This window comes from Podarcis melisellensis (genome assembly GCF_964234715.1).
Source record: "Podarcis melisellensis genome assembly, chromosome: Z".
NCBI classification, from domain to species: domain Eukaryota; kingdom Metazoa; phylum Chordata; class Lepidosauria; order Squamata; family Lacertidae; genus Podarcis; species Podarcis melisellensis.
In genome coordinates this window covers 40,037,141-40,059,999 of record NC_138547.1, presented here as the reverse complement: position 1 = coordinate 40,059,999, position 22,859 = coordinate 40,037,141, and the positions used below count along the sequence as shown (strand labels likewise).

General features: G+C 43.3%; 1 protein-coding gene across 3 annotated transcripts in view; it reads right to left on the bottom strand.

The window, feature by feature from the left end:
- The window catches only part of IL1RAPL2 (interleukin 1 receptor accessory protein like 2), a 491,998-nt gene that overhangs the window by 467,641 nt on the left and 1,498 nt on the right, over window positions 1-22,859 (bottom strand). The window contains exon 1 of one of the 3 annotated variants that reach the window (XM_081897612.1): window positions 22,369-22,473. The exons of 1 other annotated variant lie outside the window; for it this stretch is intronic. The gene's annotated coding sequence lies outside the window, so the exon portion shown is untranslated. Of the gene's footprint in view, window positions 1-1,339; window positions 1,431-22,368; window positions 22,474-22,859 lie in introns of those variants that run through there. One more of the 3 variants, XM_081897610.1, reaches the window with a different exon arrangement.

The window sequence follows — 22,859 nt, the reverse complement described above, 5'->3', positions numbered from 1 at the left end:
GGTTCTTTCAGGGGTTTTACCTCCTCACCGCCAGTAGGGGAGGAGACGGGAGGGGGTGAAGGGGGCCCTGGAGGGGAGGTGGATGTCAGGGAACTGCCATCTAAAGCGCCGGGGGCGCAAAGGCTCACTGAGGTTGAGAGAGGAGTAGCAGCGGAAGAGGGAACCAGTAGAGGGCGAGCAAGAACTCCAAGGGAAAGTGAGTCGGAGGGATGGCTCAGAGACGCTTCCAGCGAAAACAGTGGGGAGGTCTCAGGACCTCCTATAGGGACACCCACACCTCGCCGGAAACTGTCACGCCGAGAGGCCAGACGACGTGTTTCCGTTAAAGAGCTTTTATGTTGGAAACGATTCCGAAAGCAGCCACTTTCGGATTCTACTAGTGATTGACGCAGCCATGCTGGAGGGGCTCCGTCACAGGCAGAGGTTTGAAAACCTGATCAAACTCTGAGGGACTTGCATTTTACGCACAAGCAGCTCATCGTCCCATCACAGCAATTTTCCCTAATAAACACAAATTTGCAAGCAGTTTTCTGCAATATAATGCATTTTTCTATGTTACTTTCATGAATATATGCATTTTTAAGCATGCATTCTCACAATAAATACGTTTCTAAAAACATTGTTTCATTGAAGAACCTCACTGCAAAATTCAGAGAAGGGTGAATTCAGAAGGACAGCTGCATTTTAGTGCAAATTAGAGGGTTTCACATTAAAATGTGAACTGGACCAAATTTCTCCCCTATCCCTTTGGCACATACAACTCTATCTGCCCACACTTCACCACTGCTCACTCACCACTGTGCTTTCCTGCCTTCCAGTTGTACATGCAATCAATATACAGTACAATGGTACCTCAGGTTACATACGCTTCAGGTTACATACTCTGCTAACCCAGAAATAGTGCTTCAGGTTAAGAACTTTGCTTCAGGATGAGAGCAGAATTTGTGCTCCGGCGGCGCAGCGGCAGCAGGAGGCCCCATTAGCTAAAGTGGTGCTTCAGGTTAAGAACAGTTTCAGGTTAAGAACGGACCTCCGGAACGAATTAAGTACTTAACCTGAGGTACCACTGTGTTGCTTTTAGATCCCCTATTTTGCAAATCCTCTGGAAAAGGACATATTTGTATTGGGTCAGGACACGTTCAATATCTTACTCAGGATTTTAACGCCTGCAGTTAGCCACTCTCTTGGGTTTGCTCATTTCGGTTTCTAAACTGCCTCTGCTTGTTAACAACAGTAACACTGCAGCCTACAAAAATGAACAGCATAAATTGTATACCCATCATGTCTATAGAGTTAAAATTATCCCAACGCCTCCTTAATCATGTCTATGAGATCCTACCTCAAAACACGGTGCTTTGCACTTAGATGAGACAACTGAGGAGTTTCACAGATGTAGGGGTAATCACCAAACACACCTCTTCTTAAAAAGAAAAAGGGGAAAAAATAGTTTTCTGAACAACAAGGGACAGAAATAGAACTGGCTTCAGGAAGCATCATTACTTATATTGCACTATTGACGCCCATGGTACTTTGCAATGCATGAGTGTACAACCTAAACTTCTCCACAGCAGAAACAGAGAAGAAATGAGAGAGACAAGTGAACAATGGAAGATTTGTTCCCAGAAATTTCAGGTTGGCCCAACCAGCAGCAGAGGAAGCTGCTCAGGCACCTGGGGTGGGGCGAGCCACCCATAGGGGCGGGGCACACCTCAGGGCCTCCGGAGTCTGCCTGCCTCCTCCCACTCAGCCACCCTACAGGTGGTGGGGAGGCAGCGGGCAGACAGTTTTGGCAGCGTGGAGCCTGCATGTGCCCAAGCCACTGCAGCTCTCCCAAGGGAGACATGTGGCTTGGGCATGCTGCAGACCCCGCGGTGAGTGCTGCCTGGCATTTTGTCACCCACCTCAGTGGTGACACCCGGGGTGGACCACGCCCACCGCACCCCTCTTCCTCCGCCCCTGGGCCCAACTTGAGAATACCCACTTTTTAACACGATGAATAGTTCCTATAGTCCACAAGAAGTCACCATCATGCAACTGACAGTGCAAACTCAGAAGCTAGTCACAGGCATCTGGTTCTGCATAACATTCAATTGCCTAAGGCATTTGGATGTTTGAAGTGAATGACAAGAAGACACCTCTCACAATGCTACTTCAGCACTGGTGATGCGACAGAATCAGGCAATAGTCCACAGTCAATAGGGGACTCAGCAGATTACAACACAACCAAGGACCAAAACTAGGAATCAGGTGCAAGGAGTCAGAGACCTGGGTTTTTTCCTCCAGCAAGTGGATGACTCTAGAGGAAAATCTTGTATAATCAGGCCTCCTAGATCACAGTTGTTGGGAGTGAATGAGTTCCAGTGATTGCTTAGTCATAAATGGACCCATTATTCACAAGTACACCCTTTACTCTTGAGTAGCATCATGACTTTGGATACTTAGATATATGCTATGTTGATGTTCTTTAGTCAGGACCAGAATCTTTGTGCACCAGTATTCTCAGGGGCTGTGGGATGGATTCAACTTCTCCTCTGAAGGCTGCAGAGGCTCTTCAGTTCCTCACAGTCTTCAACTTGTGGAGCATCTGACTCATCATTGAGGATGCCATGTCTGTAACCAGCTCAGCATTGAGCATGACAGCCACCTTTCCAGGCACTGCCCAGACTTGCTTAAGCAAAGTGGAGGCCCTGTGTATCTTTAGACCAAGGGACCAGAGATGTGACTCCTCCCCATGATGTTGAGCAAGGACTGTGAGCCCTCCAGATGTTGTTGGACTCCAGAAGCCATCCCCAGCCAAAATGGACCCAGGGATGATGGGATTTGGAGTCCAACAACATCTGGAACACCACAGGTTGTTCCCTGCTATAAGGCTAGAGGGAAAGGGCTGTAGTTCAGTAGTGGACAATTGGCTATGCATGCAGAAGGTTCCAGGTTGAATACCAGGTATCTCCAGGTAAGGCTTGACGAGAACCCTAACTGACTACCAGTCAGTGCACACCATGTGTGAGAAACTTTGGTCCTCCAGATGTTGCTGAACTACAACCACCCTGAGACCTCCAGGTATAGGGCGGTATATAAATTCAATAAATAAAAAATAAATAAATCACCTATGGCCACTGGCTGTGCTTGCAAAGGATGACAGGAGAATAGCCACAGGCACCAACTCCAGGGAGCCCTGGGAGCCCGAGCACCCACAAAATTTTGTTGTGGGTGTTCAGTATCTGCTCTGTGGGGCTTTGGATGTGACTTCCAGGTCCTGTCTGAGGCCTCAGGGGGCCTTGGACACGATGTCCAAGGGCCTTGAAATTGGCATCCTAGACCTCACAGGGCATCTGACATCACTTCCAGGGGTGATATCATGTTATGTTGATGACACTGGGCACCCATGATCTGGGGCCCAAGTCGGCACCCCTGAGCATTGCCAATGGCCAGGGATGGGAGTTGTTGTTTATCAAGATCTGGAAGGCCATATATTTCCCACGCTTGGTGTGGACAATTCTGAGCTGGATGGATGGGCCATTGGTCTGACTTGGTCTAAAGAAGATTCCTCTGCCCCCTGGGCATCCCACTGGACTCAAAGAATGAGAACATTGGTAACCACTTAGAAAGAATGCCGTGTTCCCAGAAAAGAGGGGTGTCTGCTGCATTTTTCTTCCCACTCCCAATCAACATTTCAAATGGAAGCTTTATTATAAGACAACTTCCACTCCACCCCCCTCTTTCCCACCCTGAGCATCTTAGTACCAGCATACCACTCTGCAAAGCGAATGTAAAAGGCTGTGTATAATCACTTACATGATAGCGATTACTCTGCTTATTCAATTATTTCAAAATTACCATGTACATTTTAAAGATTCTTTCTTCCCTTCCATATTATGGGCTATAAATATGCAGCGCTTCATATTCCTGAAGTTTTTGTTCCCTTGAGCACTCAATGCTTTCTGGTTCCCTGGGGTTAGAGCACTAGAGAACCAAAAGGAAACTGGGAAAATTATGAGATGTGAAAGCTGTCCGACAATGGTTAATGAAGGAATTAGTATGCTGGGGGGGGGAGTTCTTAACCTTTCCTCGGAGTATCAAATCCCAGTACAAGAAGGGCCATCTTGACAAGAGAGCAATTTTTTTTCCCTTAAAGTAATTGAACTAAATCTTATGACAGATAATTGTAATGATGATGTTATGCTAGGATGATTTTCAAGTGTAGCTTTGCAAATTACTTTCCCCGCTTTGCTCTCTTCAGATAGAGACAGGTAACTTCCATAGTGTATTACAGCACGATCATATAAAAGTCTGATCAGAATTGAGTCCTATTGAGTTAAAATGGACTAAGTTAGGGTTGTATCCAGCATACTCTGAGTAGACCCACTGAAATTCAGTCCTTGGAGAGTAAGTGTGGTGTACAGTGTCAAACTAGGACATAGGAAACTGGGACTCCAATCCCCACTCAGCCATAAAGCCTGTGACTTTAGGCCAGTCGCTGCCTCTCAGCCTAACCTACATCATAAGTTGTTTTACAGATTAAATGAGGAGCTCCTTGGAGAGAGAAAAAGTTGGATAAAATATAATCAATCAATCAATTAATAGTAAAAGCCAATTAATATCAATGGGTCTACACCGCGTTGGACATGTACTTAGATCTACTTAGAAGTCATTGCTACCACATTTGTTAAATGGGGTAAGAAATGCAGGAAAATGGGTTAGGAATGCAACCTTGTCTCCTCTTCCTGTTGTCCCACCACTAAGTACCTAAATGCGCAGAAAGCATGCTTGTTTAAAAAGGAGCGCCCCCCCCCCAAGCTCCTGTAATCCCCATCCGAGCTAGAAGGGTATCTCAGTAGCCATCCCAGAATCCCACCTTCTACTAGAAAGACACACTCAGTGGGGACATTTCATATGGTACTGTAGGTAGAAGGAAAGACAAGCTACCCACCAAAATACAAGTACCCATTAAGCATCGTTACAGAATCGCTTTTCGCCAGGCACATGATGCAAGATGATCCTATACTCTGGAACAGAAGGGCAGACCCTTATACTTCACCCAAAGAGATTTGCATATGCTAAGCTTTTGGGCAAAGTAGTATCATTTAATGTGACCAGGTGACCTGTGCGTCAGCTTACTCAGCTGCCCAGAGTTGTTGCCGCTGTTGATGGGCAACTTCAAAGCCCCTCCTGTCCCCCCTCTCCTTAGGGTTCTTTAACTTTAAACTAGACTTGGACTGAGCTGTCCTTCAAATAGAGGGTTGTTCTCTGTTAAGTAGAACATATGGCTTTCATACTCCAAAGCAAGTGTTCATAGGAACGCGTGCCTACAAATAAAATCCTATGAGCATTTGCTTAGAAACAATGTGTATTCAACAAGGAGCCAAATGGCATCAGTTGGTGCACACACACACACACACACACACACACACACACACACACTTATTTGTAGAAATATTAGGCATAGCAGGCCAATTAAAGTCTGCAGTATAATGGTGTGAGTTTGTGGGTGCCAGAACCCTCTAATCCCTGGATCCAGCAAGTGTTAGAATTTAATCTAAGCAATAAGACTTTTATTGTGTAAAGTGAGTTAGACTGGGAGTTAGTGACTGGACCAGAGTCAACATCTCAGCATCATGGCTGGTGAGGTCTTTGTCCAACACTCTGTCCACCACACCATCCCAGTGCTGTTAAACTCCAGAACCTCAAATTTGGAAAATAATGATCCTCTGTCTTTAAAATGAGGTGTGCATTTTTCAGAAGTGAAATAAAAATTGGGGCAATCTCTCTCACATACACCAGAAAGAAAAACTTTACAAGGAAGTCTGCAAAAACAATTTCTAAACAGTCTTTTATTTTATTTTATTTTAAATATTTTATTGAGTTTCTTTTCTTACAGTCATAGATTTATAGATTATAGAAGAAAGAACAAGAACAAAGTCTTTTAAAGCACACATTTCAGAATGAGGTTAGCAAAATTTCTTGCAAATTAGTCGTTTTTTCAAAAAAGTACTTGTCAGAAATAAATGAAAATAATTTAACTCTGCCTGGTTTCAGTTCTCAAAATGTCACTGTGATTTTGAATGATTGCCTCCCTCTGCCAGTCAATAAATGCACTAAGAATCCCATGATGCTGCTATCCCTGGGTAAAAAAGAGTTTGATTTTGGAATGGTTTGACACCTACGTTCCTCTTTCGCCTCCAGCAAGCCTGACATTTACATATATATGTTGTAATAACATTAACAAATACTGGGGACTGATGCTTAGCAACACTGACACGTACCTGTAATTAAGGCTACACATTATAATGTGATGGAGATTAATTTATTGGATGCAACAGATTTCACTGTTGGTTTCCTGCAGTTAAGGAATTGCAAAAAAATAAAATAAAATAAAAGTCACGTGACAACAGAATCACAGCTAAGCAGAGTATATCCCAAAGCTTTGTGTTATGTGGCTTTAGGGTGCAATCCAGCTGCATTACGCTCAATGAAAGCCTTGCCCCTGACTTTAGAAGGAAAGTGAGAAAGCGAAAGCTGAACTAGAGGTGACAAGTATGTGCCTGCTGCTGAGGAAGTCAGCCCAGTGTCAAGATCCCCCTCCTCTCTGCCATGAAAGCATAGCTATGAATATACATTACATTATATGATCACATTTTAACATGCACTATCCAGGGAACCTTCACTGCAGATTCAGGGTGCACCTAGGTGTTTATAATGCAACAGATTAACTGAACAGGGTTATACCCAAGTCTACGACAGGACTCTTAGCACAGACCTGCGGCAGGCTTTCTCCTAATGCATGGGCAGCACTTAAAGAGCCATTGCAGTTCGTTCATTCACTCAACCTGAATAAATACACATGACCTCTGCAAACAAAAAAAGGGGACGGTGTGTTACTGCTAAATGACATTGTTCATTTATGCCAGGATTGGACATCCAACTTCCTTTCAGTTCTGAACAAAGGAGAGGTGCAAAGAGCTTCTCTGTGTAACTGATGTAGGTGCCTTTTCCCCTATACTGGTAGGACAAGTGCTGGGGGTGCACACCACACCATTCTGTGCTCTTGTTTATTTCTCTGCTCTATCAGATGTGGCAGCCAGTTTGTGCTTTGCCACAATCCAAGACACCCAGACCTCAGCTGGCCTAATCCAAAACTGTCTCCAAACAAGTTGGGTGGATCTCAAAACCACCCAGATTTGGCCTGGCTCAGTTTGGACTTCAGCAGAACCTGGAGCATAGCCCTAACAGGAATCAGGTCCTCTTCTGCATCCAGCTACTTTAACATCAGGAAGATTGAGTAATCCCTGGGCCCTTTCTGGCCAGAAACAAAAAGCAACAAATGGGGTTGATTGTGCAAGGGAAAGCAGAGCTATTTCAGTCTGAACATTTGACTCCCCAGAATGGATTGCATCGGACAATGCAGACATCCTAGATTTAGAGCAGTGGTTCTCAACCTGTAGTCCAGATGTTCTTGGACTACAACTCCCATCATCCCTGAGCTCTGGCCTTCCTAGCTAGGGGTGATGGGAGTTGCAGTCCAATAACATCTGGGGACCCACAGGTTGAGAAAGGCTGATTTAGAGGGTCATGATTTAAAAATTGGCTGGCACACATGCCTTTGGTATGGGAAGGCAAAAAATCTGTAAGTGTTTTATAAACCACATTCTTAGGAAGAATCTGCACAGAGTTTCAGAGAAATATAAAAATCTGCTGGAAAGAAAAACACCTTTATGGCTATTTCCCGTTGAAGCAATTGCAATTAAAAGAGTCAATATGGACAGACAATGGTCAACTTACAGGGAACTGCTGGATTTTAGGGGGGGGGGACCCAAACTGAAACCAATGGAAATCCTAAGGAGCCAAGTTACGGGCTGGTTGCAATATCACAATATACATGATATGTTTAAATTAAATAGACAGAATGCTTTTTTGAACCAAAGCTCACAATTCAGGGAGGGGGGGACTCTTGCAAAACAAAGAAAAACTTTTGTCTAAAATGTATAATTAGAATGGGAATGGGAAACAATTATTATTAGAATGGGAAACAAAGACAAGCTTGTTAAAGCTTCAATGACACACTGGGCAATAGATATAGGACACAATATAGATCTTAACCTCTGGGAGAAACTTTGAAATTTACAGCATGTTATTCATTGAAAGAATATTTGATTTTTTAAAAAAATTATTTCCGATTTTTCTAATAACAACATTTTTTCTTAACATATCATCTCCAAATTTACATTGATTGACACCCCCCAATTTCCCTTTCCCACCCCTTTTATTTCCCTTGCATCTAATTATTTTTCTTCACTTAATTTCAAATTCTTTTTCACATCCTAATTTTACCTTCAGTTCATATATGTTACAACAATCCTGCTAGTGTTTCCATGTTTTTACAGTGCTCTTTAAAGTAATCTATTAAAAAAATTCCATTCTTGATTAAGTTTTCCTTCATCTTGGTGCCTGACCTTCACGGTTAATTTAGCCATTTCGGCGTAGTCTATCATCTTATTTGTCCATTCTTCTTTCGTTGGGACGTTCTCTTCTTTCCACTTCTGGGCAAGTAGCATTCTGGCAGCTGTGGTCGCATACATAAATAGTCTCATTTGCTTCTTTGGCACTTTAAACATCTCCTAGTATTCCTAATAAAAGGCCCCTGGATTTTTAAGAAACGCATTTTTAAACATTTTTTTCATTTCATTGTATATCATTTCCCAGAAGCCCCTCACCTTTTTACACATCCATCACATATGAAAAAACATACCTTCTTTATCTTTGCATTTCCAACATAGGTGAGATGAATTTTTATACATCCTAGTAAGTTTTAACAGCGTTAAATACCATCTATACATCATTTTCATATAATTTTCTTTTAGTGAACTGCATGCCATAAATATTAAATTCTCTTTCCACAGTTTTTCCCATGATTCAAATGGTATGTTATACCCTATGTCTTGTGCCCAGTGCAGCCTTACAGTCTTGAAAGAAAACTATTTGAAAATGATTCATAGATAGTACTTAACACTGAGTAGGTTGGCTAAGATTTACAAGACAGAATCAGATAAGTGTTGGAAGTGTAAAGAGGTGGAGGGAATGGACCTGTGTAAAGTGTAAAGAGGTGGAGGGGATGGACCTGTAAAAAAGTAAAAGTATATTGGAAAATGATTTATAATGAAGTGAAAAAAATGTTCAAAACTACTTTCCCAAAAAAACAGAGCCCTTTTTGCTGGAGATCACCAAGACTGATATCCCAAGTGTCAGAAAAGCTTATTTATGTATGCAACAACTGTGGCCCGTTTTTTGTTAGCCCAAAAAGGAACGTGAGCAAGGTCCCAACTAAAGAGGATTGGCAACTTAAATTGACATAATATGCACAACTTGCAGATTTAACACATAGAATACAGTGGTGGAGGAAGAGGGGGGCGGGGGGAGCGCACCGGCCCTGGCAGCATGATCCCGGCTGCCCCCCTGCCCGTGCTGGGCGCCATGCCCCCACAGGCAGTATGCCTTGCCCGCCTAGACGCACACCAGCCACACCTCTGCTTGGTCTCTGCCCCCCAGTGCCAGAGCATGAAGCTCCACCACTGATAGAATAAGAGAGCAAGAAGAACATACATTTAAAGAAGATTGGAAAACATTTATTGAGTATGTGGAAAATAACTGTGTACAGTTGAAAATGCTGGCAGCGTTAAGATAAATTCAACAGAGTAAATAATTTTTGGGTGTAAAAGTGGAAAATTGATTTGAATGGTTATAGTAGAAAATGCAGGGATGTAGGATATGTAAAATGAACCATGGAAAGAGAAGAAGGGGAGTTATTGGATATTTTAAAGTTTGTAAAATGTTTATCTGAAATTGTAAAACAGAAAATTTAATAAAAATTATTATAAAAAAGAACATTTGACTCCCTGATCCTGTGGTCTTCCAGATGTCCCTGCACTCCCATCACTCCCAACAAACAGAGTCAATAGTCAGGGGCAGGGGCATCATCCTGCCTTCAGGATTGTGGGTTCCCGCCACCGTAATGCAGCCGTGAGACATCACATGCACACACCTGGGCATTGTGCGTATGATGTCACATGCACAACACACAACATCACGTTTTGGGACTCCCCCCAAAATGTGATGTGATGTTGCATATTGTGCTTGGGATGTCACACACACTACATGGAGGCTTGTGCGTGTGATGTATCACGTCTGTGTTGTGTGCGGTGGCTGGCGCTGCTGGCTCCTCCTCTTCTCCACAGGCAGCAAGGCACCCTTTTCTGTGGGGAGGGGCTCAGACTCGGAGGCAGAGAGATGGAGGGTGGAGCTGAACTGCTTCTCTCTCAGAGGCAGTGCTGCAGAGGCAAGCTGGCTCTCTCTGGCTTTGCTGATTGACATTATGGGTGTCTAGCTCCTACAATTACGTTATGGCCCCTTGGAATTAGCTCCTATGGTCAGGGATGAAGGGAGTTGGAGCCAAACATCTGGGGGGGGACACAGGTTCTTCACCCCTGGAAATGGCAAAGAGATCCGTATTTCATTGCTAAATCCAATTACAGTTCCACCTCAAAAAATAATGTGAAACCTCAATATAAAAAATGGTACATATATGGAACAGTACTATAGTCCAGCAGTACGACAGAATTTCTTTTATCAGGGTAAAGCCCTGTTCAAGCCTTATTAGGGAATATTTCAAGTGTTCCTTAAAATATATTTTTTTAATCCCATTAAAATTATTGCTATTTTTGACAGTCTTGTTCCTGATGTTAACAGCACATTTAATATCATTGCAAAAATGCAAAGTCTGGTTTTATCCTAGATATTTCTATGTAACGTTGGACAGAGAACAGTTATAGGCCCATTTTTAGTGCATTTACAAATTGGAAGAGGGAGAGAGAGAAAACATTTAAGTTACAGTGCTGTATGATATTAATATTTTTTTAAAAAAATAGCAGTACAAGCCCCTACACAATTTTCAATTATTTGAACTTCATGCATTCATAAACCTGATACCAACTGGAAGTGTGAGATGTCAGAAAGTTCCTCCAATTACTGAAGGTATTAGCCACAGAAATGTGTAAACCACAGTAGCCTTCCTTCCATACAACTGTATGGAACATCAGTGGGTAGGGGCAGAGGGGAAATTTGATTCAATTTGCATTTATAGGCAAACCTACCTAATTCACAATTTCCTAAACACGCCAACTGAAACACAGCCATCCTAGGAAATTCATAATTCTCCAGACTTGCAATACAGTTCTTCAGCCAATTAACTTAAACAGGATATTGTAGAGTTGGAAACTGTAGAGTTCAGAAAAGAGCAACCCAAATGATCAAGGGGAAGGAGCAATCCCTCTATCAGGAAAGGTTGCAACATTTGGGACATTTTAATTTAAGGAATTTTAATTTTAATTTAAGGAATTTATGGGACGCGGGTGGCGCTGTGGGTTAAACCACAGAGCCTAGGACTTGCTGATTAGAAGGTCGGCGGTTCGAATCCCCGCAACGGGGTGAGCTCCTGTTGCTCAGTCCCTGCTCCTGCCAATCTAGCAGTTCGAAAGCACGTCAAAGTGCAAGTAGATAAATAGGTACCGCTCCAGCAGGAAGGTAAATGGTGTTTCCGTGCGCTGTTCTGGTTCACCAGAAGTGGCTTAGTCATGCTGGCCACATGGCCCGGAAGCTGTACGCCAGCTCCCTCGGCCAATAAAGTGAGATGAGCGCCGCAACCCCAGAGTCGTCCGCGACTGGACTCAACGGTCAGGGGTCCCTTTTCCTTCAATTTAAGTAAAAGGCAAGTGATAACGTGATAGGAGCTCATAAGCTTATGCATGGCATGAAGGAATTGGACAGAGAACTCAGGGACATCCAATGAAGCTCGGGAGAGACAAAAGAAAGCACATAGTTCAACTTTGGAACTCCCTCCTGCAGAAGGCAGTGATAGCTACCAGCTTGGGTGGTTTTAAAAGAGAATTAGGAAAAGTAATGGAAGTAAAGTCTATCAGTGACCATTAGCCACAGTCAAAAGCAGTCATTCCTCTGAACACCAGTGGCTAGAAACCACAGGAGGGAGAGTGCACTCTTGCTTGGACTTTACTTGCAACTTTCACATGGGCCTCTGGTTGGCCAATCCCAGGCATGGACCCAGCAAAGCTGTCAACTTTTCCCTTTTCTTGCGAGGAATCCTATTCGGAATAAGGGAATTTCCCTTCAAAAAAAGGAAAACGTTGACAGCTATGGGACCTAGCAGGCTGGGAAAGGCCGTAGCAGGCCCCCATGAAACTGCATGTCCTATTTCCATGAGTTTACATTGTGAAAGAGAACAAAAAGCAGGAAACGTATTTTCTTCCAGGTGAGGGGCGTGACCTAGCTGAGTCCAATATCATGCATTAACTATCCCTGTGCTTGCTAGTTATGCTTGACTGTAATTTCCCACAGAAGCATCAGAGCCACCCAAGAGAGTGTCACAGCTGAGAAATCTGACTCAGGGGTGGGACTTAGCAGATATCACCCTTCCGCTCCATGCTAGCCTTACCCACAATCTCAGCTCCAAGTCAGCTTGAGCCAACCCTGCTTCCCACACTACCAATGGCTCAGTGGGACCTATGCCTTAGGCTGTAAAATGGTATTAGCACACACTGCAGCAGCAGCACTGGTTTACATTTTCTACAAGTTCATGGAACAGATGTTCTATCAATGTCTATTAGATATGATTATCACACTGAACCTCCATGTCCAGAGGTTGTGGGTAGTATTCATCTGAGTCCTACTCAGAGTAGCCTGACTGAAATTAAGAAATTTACATTAGTCGTGCCCATGGGCTGCAATGTGTCTACTCTGAGTAGGCCTAGCACTGAATGCCCCTCTGTACAGCCTTTATTACAGATGCTTACAGCCACATGAATGCTTTTCCAGTGCCTGGTAAATTCTATTCTTTGTTCTCCTACGCCTTTTAGCAAACAATATTTAAATACTGAAGCCAGCATTTTAATAACTGCTTTTATGGCAGTCAGGATAGGGAGCTGACTTTTACTGAGTCAGGCAATTGGTCCATCTAGCTCAGTAGTATTGTCTACCCTGACTGGCTGTGGATCCCTAGGGGTTCAGCCAGGAGTCATTCCCAGCCCTACCTAGAGATGCCGCTGGGAATCTGCATGCAAAGCAGTTGTGTTGGCCCTGAGCTAAAGCCCCGTGTCTGATCTGACAAGGTTGCTTTAATTCTCCATTCTCAACTCGCGGAATTGCTATCCTTCCTTGTCTTTGTTTTATGGGATTTCAGTCTGTCTTTGATAGCATAAGATTAATCTTCTGTTTTAGACTATTTTTTGTTACACAGCATCCAGAGAACTGGAGTCCTAAGTTACTGGGCAAACAGCAGATATAGCAAACTAAAAATATGGGCATGGCTTTCATACTCTGCTTGCAAGAGGTTTCCAGTTGGCCTCTGAAGAAGAATGCTGGACCACAGGCACTCTAAACCAGTAAAGCAAGATGCTGGGCAAACGTATACCTTGCTCTGCTATAGCAAAGCAATTCTAATGGGTTGCATTGGACCAAGTCATATTCAAAGTAGACCCAGTGGCAGCTGATCCACTGGGGCACTGCTCCACCAACCCCTGTATGCTGTCAGGCATCCCTCACCTGTCTTGGGGGCGGGGGAAGGTGCTCTTGCCTCCTTGAACTGTAGGGGGAAGACAGTGCTAGCTAGCTATTTATTTATTTATTTATTTATTTGGGGTCTGTTCCCCCAAATGCTTTCAACAGTTTGCAAATACCATAGATAGCAATTTCTGTTCTGTTTATTCTTAGCACACTAACTCTGCTATTTAACGAGGATCTTCCTTTCATCAGCTCCTCTGCTCCACAGACATCTCAGGTGCACCAAGACACCATTTTTAAAAAACAAATTCCAACGCCATCCCCCCCCCCCACTGGCAGCTGTGTTTCTAGTGTCACACACATGCTTCTGAAATGTCACGTTACAGACTTACAGATCACAGGCCCTGTTTAACAAACACCTGAAGCTTGACAGCATGAAAAGCAACCCAAAAGATCAAAGGAAAAGAACGTCTGTGCCTTTCACCAGCAGATCATCGAGCTTGGCTTCCTCCAACAGACATGGCACTTTCTTTGCACATTGGCAAGTAAGGATTTATTTTGGATTAATTCACTGTGCGACTTTTGGATCACCAAGGTAATTAGACAAACATTTTCAGCAAAGTCACTGCCCACCCTCTTCTCTCCCCCCCCCACTCATTTATTCCCCGTGGTAGCCCCCACCTCCTCTGTCTCTGACCTCATTGGAATGGGTGGTTGTGTCAATTTCAGTTTATCCCAGTTTCTCATTTTTCCAACCTTTTTTTAAATATATATATATATATTTTATTAAATTTCCACAATTTTCACATAAAATTCCAATACATAATAAAATTTTATTGTGTTTTATCGACTTCCCATCTCATTTTCTGCAGTGTTTTGTTTAAATTCTATCTCGTTGCTGCATCCTATCTTTACTCTGTTATAGCATAACCAGAATACAACAATCCCTAATTATTTCTCTTGCTCATAGTTCAATAAATGTAGCAGAGACCAAACATTTGGTCTCCCATTTGGGATCTCATTTTTCCAACCTTAGCACAACCTCACATCAGTTGTGCGGGGAAATTCAGCAGAATTTTAATGTTGATTTACTCAAATATATGCATTTTTTGTATTCAGTTTCACCCAACATGCACATTTTCATGAAGCAATTTTCCTAAGCATTGCTATTTTCACCAACAAATCCATTTTTATGCATGCTTTACTCTAGTATATGCATTTTTGTATACATTATTTGGCTAGAGAACTGCACTGTAGAATTCTCTGGAGGGCAAATTTTGAAGAATGGCTGTACTTTGGTTCACATATTATTTCTGAAAGTGTGGATTAGGCAGCTCTCACTTTAAGTGCTAACTGAATCAAATTTCTGCCCCCATCCCTAAACCCCAATGACCCATAAGCTCTGATGAAATAGGGTTGTTGTTTTTCTCCCACAAGCTCCCATATTTACCGCACAATTCTGTATATATTTATTCAGAACAGTCCATGCTCTTAATTAACAATGCAGCTCTTATGCATGAACGCAGTTCCAACAGAATAATTCATTTTAAATTTTATTTTAATGATTTATATGCTGCTTACTCAACAGAAGGTGTCCAAGCGATTTATTTTAAAAAATTAACCCATGAAAACCCTTTTGACTGAAAATGAACTGCCAAAAACCACAAGTGGCAAAGGCAGTCTTAGAAAAAGCACTTTCCCCTCCTGCCACAGGAAGGCGTGCTTCTTCCAGGTTAGTGGTAGAGTTGGGCCATGGGCAGAGGTCAAAGGTGAGTCAGGAGCCGGGAGCTAAGAGGTGTGAGAAAAGTCAGTACTGAAGAAAAATTAGGATCAGAGGGAAAGCAAGCAAATTGTGCCCTTCCTAAAAGAGGGCATGTGTTGCAGTGAGACCTGGAGACTGACCTCCTGGTTGTGGGTGGGTCTATTGGATAACCACAACACCAGATTGGTAATTCCCTCATAGCTGGGTGCAATCTGGCCAATGGGACAGAGTCCAAATGGTTCGAAGGACCTATTTATGCCCATGCACGTACCCTAGAGCTTCCTCTTTTGGCCCGTGCATTCGGAACACCTGCCCACCTCTCCCTACTTTTAGGGCATTTTGCAATTGTCCTTGCTATGCCATCGTGTGTCTTCTGTCATTGGGACAGGGGCACAGCAGGAATTTTCCCCACTTGGCTGATTGGCTGTAGCCATTTGGGTTTCACTTGCCACATTGCAGGTTGCAGATAGGCACTGGTTCATGTGATAGGGATGGGAGAACGGTCTCGCCATCCCTATGTGAAGGGTATTCCATTAAAGAAATCCAGGAGCTCAAGTTGATTTAGTCAACCCCCAAAAGGGGGTTGTGCCCATGCCTGAGTCCAAGGGAGCATCTGGGGAGTGAACAGAGTCTGTTCCCAGGCTTTTCACCTGCCTCAGGTGTTGTCTGACCTATGCTAGAGCTCTGGGTCAGCGCTACCTGCAAGGGTGCAGGGAGCTAGTCAAACCAGAGCCTATGCAACTACTCACTTTTCTGTAAATGATAAAGTTGTGGCCTAAATTCTGCCAAAAACAAAACTAAAATTTGAGTCAAATGTGAATTTATTTAGGGGGGAGGTTTCTGGGTCTGAACATGCAAGGGGAACTAGAGCAAAGTACCCCTGGGACACAAAGTCTTCTTCTACTCCTTCCTGCCCAAGAGGAGCCAATGGGCAGCCTGGGCGGACCCAGTCCATAAAATTCTTGCCATAAGGTTGTGGCCAGCAGTTCCCAACAGCTGGTGCCAGCTTCAACTTGTGCATCACTAAAAAAGAAAAGGAAAATTTTTCTGACAGTCAGAGCTGTTTGGCAGTGGAACAGACTCCCACGAGAGGTGGTGGACTCTCCTTCCTTGGAGATTGGGTGGCCATCTGTCATGGATGCTTTAGCTGAGATTCCTGCATTGCAGGGGGTTGAACTAGAGGACCCTTGGGGTCCCCTCCAATTCTATGGTTCTTTAGAATGTTTCATTTATATACAGATTAATATTTTAAAAAATAAGACTATAATTTATTTTCAACCATAAAAGCCCTAGTAAAAGCCCATGGTTGCCTTCATTGCAGCCCCTCTTCCCATTACCCCATTCACTTGTGTGGAATTGGAGCTGCAGCCTGGAAAAACCCTGAGAAAGGAAACCCAGCTCCAAGGCTTGACAGCAAACAGATGACAGGAGGTGAGCTGGGAGCAAAAGAAGAGGAGACAGAGCTGAAAAAGTTCCAAACTGCAGTTCCAACAGTTCGACACATGGGGCAGCTGCAGGACATTGTTTTCCTGCCCTGACCAATGGCATTGCTGGACACTCAAGCATTATCTCAAGAGCTCAGGTTCCTGATAGCTGCAGATGTGAGAGTGCTGCTGTTACATGCATGCTTGTATATTTGCATGTTTGGTTGGTCTCTGCTATACATATTTTGGATCGGCTTGTAGGTATTATGTTAGCTGTTGCGGTTTATAGCCGATGTTTAAGAGTCTCTCTTGGCTAATGGTTGCCCGCAATTCTCGAAAATGTGGAATGTTGACTGCAGTTTTTATTATTATTGCGGTATTTTTAGGAGGTTGTAAAACTGCTTAGAGATTTTCTTCAAAAAATTAAGTGGTGTATAAATTGTCTAAATAAATAAAATTATGTAAATGTGCACATGCTAATTTATATGTAGGCCTTTAAGCAAATTAAGATGGTGTATCGCTAGGGTCTCACCAATAATGCACTTAGTAACATAGCCAGCAGCCTTATAATAAAGGTTTTTTAAACTGGGTGGGCCAGAGAGAGAGTAAGAGAGGCAGCAGCTCTGAGACCTAGAACAAGGCCCCTAGGTGTGGGGAAAATATGTCCTATCCATGGTATACATCAATGGTTAACTTCATCATGTGATGCTCAAATCCACCGTCATTTTGTTCTTACATTGTCAGAGTGTTAATAAACAGTGGTTCTTTAAATTAGAAGAAAATACTCTCAGAACCTTACAAGATCAGGTCAAAAGCTACAATCTTCCATCTGTGTGTGAACATTTATCTGTGTTAATTGTAAGATTATTCCTGCCACAATAGTCCTATTCAGAGGACAAGTTTTCACCTGGCCCACACAGTTGCTCTGTGTCTAGCCTGTTAATCTCAGTGCGATGCAGAGAGCAAGAGAGAACCCACTTGCTTATTACATCCATACTTTCCCCCATCAAATAAGAAAGAAAGAAAGAAAGAAAGAAAGAAAGAAAGAAAGAAAGAAAGAAAGAAAGAAAGAAAGAAAGAAAGAGTGATATATGAATTCACGGAGGAATGTACAGTTGGAGATGCAGGCTTCTTGCCTTTTGCTCATGTACGTCAACAAAAATACGGTTCAGCCTCAAGAGTGTTGATCTGTGATCTTTCCCGGGACCACGTGGCTTTCGTCACCCAGCACCTCCCCCCACCCTCCTCAAGCAAGCCTTGTCAGTGTGAATCCCAACACACCAGCTGTCTGGCTTCTTCTTGAAAACACACACACAGATTTATTACAGGAAAACATAAGAGACTAGTCTGTTCCACTATTAACAAAACAAAAAAAAGAAGAAGAAGAAGAAGAAGAAGCAAGCTGTCGTCCTTGTATTCTCAGCCACCTCATCGAACAGACACCTCAGCTGCTCACAGAAAATTGAGATAGCTGCAAGCAATATCACAGGATTGTAGCTCAGAAAAAAAGCACATGCTTTGCACATGCACACACACAGAGAACAGTCCCAAGTTATCCTCAGCTTTGTTTTAAGGTTCGCAAATACCTTGGAATGCTGGTGCCAATCAAAATAAGGTAGCCTAGATCAAGGGGTGGAGAAACGACGGCCTTCCAGATCAGGTGCAGGGGACATTTTTGGCCCAATGGTTGAGATCTTTATATCTCCCCACACACCACACCATGACATCAGGTGGGTGGGTCTGCCTACAGGTCAAAGTTGACCTGCAGGTGTGAATGGGGGAAGACAGTATCCAAGAAAGCAGCACATGGCTGGTCTTGTGACACCATTTTTCAGTGAAACAGTGACAAATACTGCAATAAACACAGAACAACCAGTTGGGATTTAAACAGGCCACAACTTTGTTGACTACAGATGTCACCAAGTCTTGGCGCAAGATACTGGGTGTGTATCCTCAATCAACCAAGCCGTCTGCTGGTTCACTATCTTGGCGGGGTTAACCAAGGTTACAGATCACCCTGTGACACTCACTAAAGCAGGGCAACCATGCCTGAGATCAGCTTGGTGGACAGAAGCACCTGCAGCTTGGATCCCTTTAAGAGGATTCCCTAATTCCTTAGACTGGTGGACATTCCAATTCCACCATCCAACTAGACTATAAGGATCCACCCCATCACCACCAAGTTGTGATGGTTGCTTCGAGATAGGCAAGAACCCCCAGATGGAGCCAGTGTGGTGTAGTGGTTAAGAGAAATGGACTCGTAATCTGGGGAACCGGGTTCGCGTCTCTGCTCCTCCACATGCAGCTGCTGCGTGACCTTGGGCTAGTCACACTTCTCTGAAGTCTCTCAGCCCCACTCACCTCTGCTACTTTATAGCAGAATCTGTGTAAATTCATTTGGCTAGAAACTGTATAAGCTCATTGTTGGATATCTTTTCCTAGGTAGTGAACCAGTGTTTCTTGATCTTTAAATCTGTGCAAATGTTCAGTGTGGTGCAGTGGTTAAGAGCGGTAGACTCGTATTCTGGTGAACCAGGTCCGCGTCTCCGCTCCTCCACATGCAGCTGCTGGGTGACCTTGGGCCAGTCACGCTTCTCTGAAGTCTCTCAGCCCCACTCACCTCACAGAGTGTTTGTTGTGCGGGAGGAAGGGAAAGGAGAATGTGAGCCGTTTTGAGACTCCTTAGGGTAATGATAAAGCAGGATATCAAATCCAAACCCTCCTTCTTCTTCTTCTTCTTCTTCTTCTTCTTCTTCTTCTTCTTCTTCTTCTTCTTCTTCTTCCTTCTTCTCCTCCCCCAGACAGGCCAAAGCTGGATGGGTAGCCACCACCGCAGCCTACGCCACACCACAGCCGCCCTCTCCCCCCCCCAGCTGACAGGTGTAATTTTGATTGTTACTATGTTTTGTAGTTTTATGTGTTTTTATATTGTAAACCTCCCTGTGATCCTCAGATGAAGTATAGAAAATGAATAGATAAATGAAAACAATTCACACTTTCCAAAATGCTCTGAAAACTGAAACACAGCCATCTTTCTGTGATGTTATTCTCCAGCCAAGCAGCATATACAAAACATGTACAAAAACATACAGCCTAGGACAAAGTGTGTACAGAGGTACACATATTACTGAAAACATAGAAAAAATGCATTACATTAATCAGCTGGTCCAAAATGTGAACATTAAACAAAATTACAGACAAACCTGTCTGTTAGGAGAAATTGCTGGTGAGTTTTCATACTGATCTCCCCCCCGCCCCCCAGGAAAGAATGCAAACTGATGTGGAAGAGAAAAAAGGAATCCCAGTGTCACTACAGATCTGCCTACCCACACCCTGCTAAGGGTACTAAGCATGGCTTTCCATTACTGCTTTTAAAAGGGAGTTTAGCAAACGTTAAAGATTTAGCATCCCACAACATTTTAAAACATAAAAACTTCAGGGACGTTACTCAAAGCCCAAATATATTCCACTGAAGGGGGGGAAAACCCTACATATGATTAATGTCATTTTCATACTAACCCACCCCCCGCCAAGCACTGAGCTAGTGACATGTTTTGCACATAGAATTTTTAATATTTTCTTTCTAAAGAAAATAGTAGTCCAAGTAGTAGTCCAAGGCGGAAAGATTGATACACTTTCAGCTTCAAAATGGGGTGTCGGTGATCAAAAGGGATGCAATAATATAGAATTCAAAAAAAGACACAAATACAATGTCCTCTACACAGACCTATCACTGCTCCTAGCACTTTACAGAGTACTGCAGGCAAAAGAAATATCCCTGCTCCCAGAGAGTTTTATATTCTATGGTTCCATGAAATTAAGCTTCATTTCATTTATAGCTTTGGATTTAAAAGATTACAGCTGCAATCCCATCTGCAGTTACCTGGGAGTACATCTCATTGAACTCAATAGGACTTACGTCTGATTGGACATGTATAGAGTTGCACTGTACAATTCAAAGAGCTGATGGGATTTGAAAGGATATCTATGAAAGAGAACGGCAGTCAGTGTGCTTTTCCCCAAATATTGTGGACTCCCATCAGCCCTAGTCAGTATGGCCAATGGTCACGTATGATCAGAGTTGTCATCAACAACATCTGGAAGGTGCCACCCCTGACTTGGGAAGCAGCTTCAGTAAGAAGGGGAAACAAAGGAGGAGGATTATATCCCTCCAGCCATTTTTAGTTTAAGGTTACCAGTCGTCCCTGTTTCCCGGGGACAGTCCCCAGATTTACAAATCAGTCCACATACAAAATCAATTGAAGTTGAAAAGTGCCCCTGGATTCATTGAAAAAAATCTGGTAACCTTATTTTACTTCATGCCGTAAGAATACTGTAATTCAGCTTCCAAACCATTAGACAGAACCAGCTGAAGAGGTCAGGTATTGGTTATGCTTAGCAGTTTACAGAAATCATAATGATATCTCCATATTGAAGTGTGAAGATCTTCTGCAAATCTTATAGACAGTGGAAAGGACTAAAACTGTAATGAGTACTTTTGCAAGCATTTGTGCTATATAGGCACACTTGTATTTATATAGCATAAGCCCATATACTGTTTCCAAGCACTTCACATCATTTATTACAGCAATGATATTACAGTAATGCACCACAACCCAGTAAGAAAGGATTGCTTGAAGTCACCTCATGAATGAGGAGGTGTAATCTTGAACTAGTGGTTTTCTCTCTTACCACTACACTAACCAGTTCTTTTGGGCTAATTGCATTGCAATCTTTAGTTTCACTTTTCACACAAACCTGCCTTTCAACACATCACAGCACACAAATGTTTTACTTCATTTTATCCCATCCTTACTCAATGTGGCATATGTGTCTCTCCCCGCCACCCAATTTATTCATAACCAAGCCTGCAAGGTAGGACATCAGCTTCAGGAATTTTGAAGCAAAGGGTGTGTTCACATCACCACCTTAGAGGGCAGTGAAGCTGAAGGTTTCTTTCCCCAGTACATTTCGCAACTCTTCCCACACCCACACATAAAGCTGTTCACATCAGCACAGCTTCATTGGAGTCAGAGTCCTTTTCTGTTTGCGGACACACCAGGGGCGTTGACACATTGGGGGGTGTCTTTACCCTCTGCAAAGTGTGTCTGCAACTTGGCTAGATGTGAATTAAGAATGGCTTAAGGATTCCAACTGAATCTAAGCTACGGTAGTTTGAGCAACAACACATCAAACAGTAGCACTTTTTTTAATAAAAAAAAGTGCTGGATTAACATAGGTTTAAAATCCAGCATTGAGAACATGGTGTGGGCACAGAAAATGGGGGGTCTGAATGCGGCTGAAGTCTCCCCAGTCCAAACCTTGACACTCATGGATGGGGAACCTTTGACCATCCATATGTTGTAGTTCAACAACTCCCAGCACCCCAGATGGACCACTAGCAATCAGCTGACAGGCTGATGTGGGTTGGGAGTTCCAGGCCACAGGTTCCCCAGCCCTGCTCTCTTCACAACTATGCCACCCTCACAACTACATACACTTCCAATTCCTTCACCTGGCTTTGATACAGAAATCGACAAGTCCTTTCCCCTCCTCTTCTGCCAGGAGATTCACACTCTACAGATTCTCTCCCAAGTTTTGCTTCCTACCTCCACTTACCTCTTAGATGGATCAGCCAGCAGCAAAAGTTAGAACTGGTGTTTTCAAACACCAGAGTCTGCAGCCAGGCAGGCTCCTAATCAAAGAAGTTATCGCAAGGCAGAAATCAATGTTCTCGCACCAGCCTGCCATCCCCTGGGCAAGAGACTCATTGACAGTGCCAGTTGCTGGTTTACTTAACTTCTCTGTTGACAAACTCTCCTTTTTTTACAGGGAGGGAGTTTCTGGGTCTATCGGAATGGACCCAGACTACTACCCCACTACAATACAGTTTGTCTGCAACCATCCTACTGGAGCCAAAGAATCACAGATCAATATAAAAGCCATTTATTCCCCCACCCACCCTGCCCTGCAAAAAAACCAGAAACATAAGCATTTTAGGGCTCAATAGGTCTAAAATGCCCGAGTTTTCAGATTCCCTGCAATGTTTTAGTAGGCTGGAAAGATCTGGTATTGATCTCATTTTGATCATTATTATTTTAATATTGCAT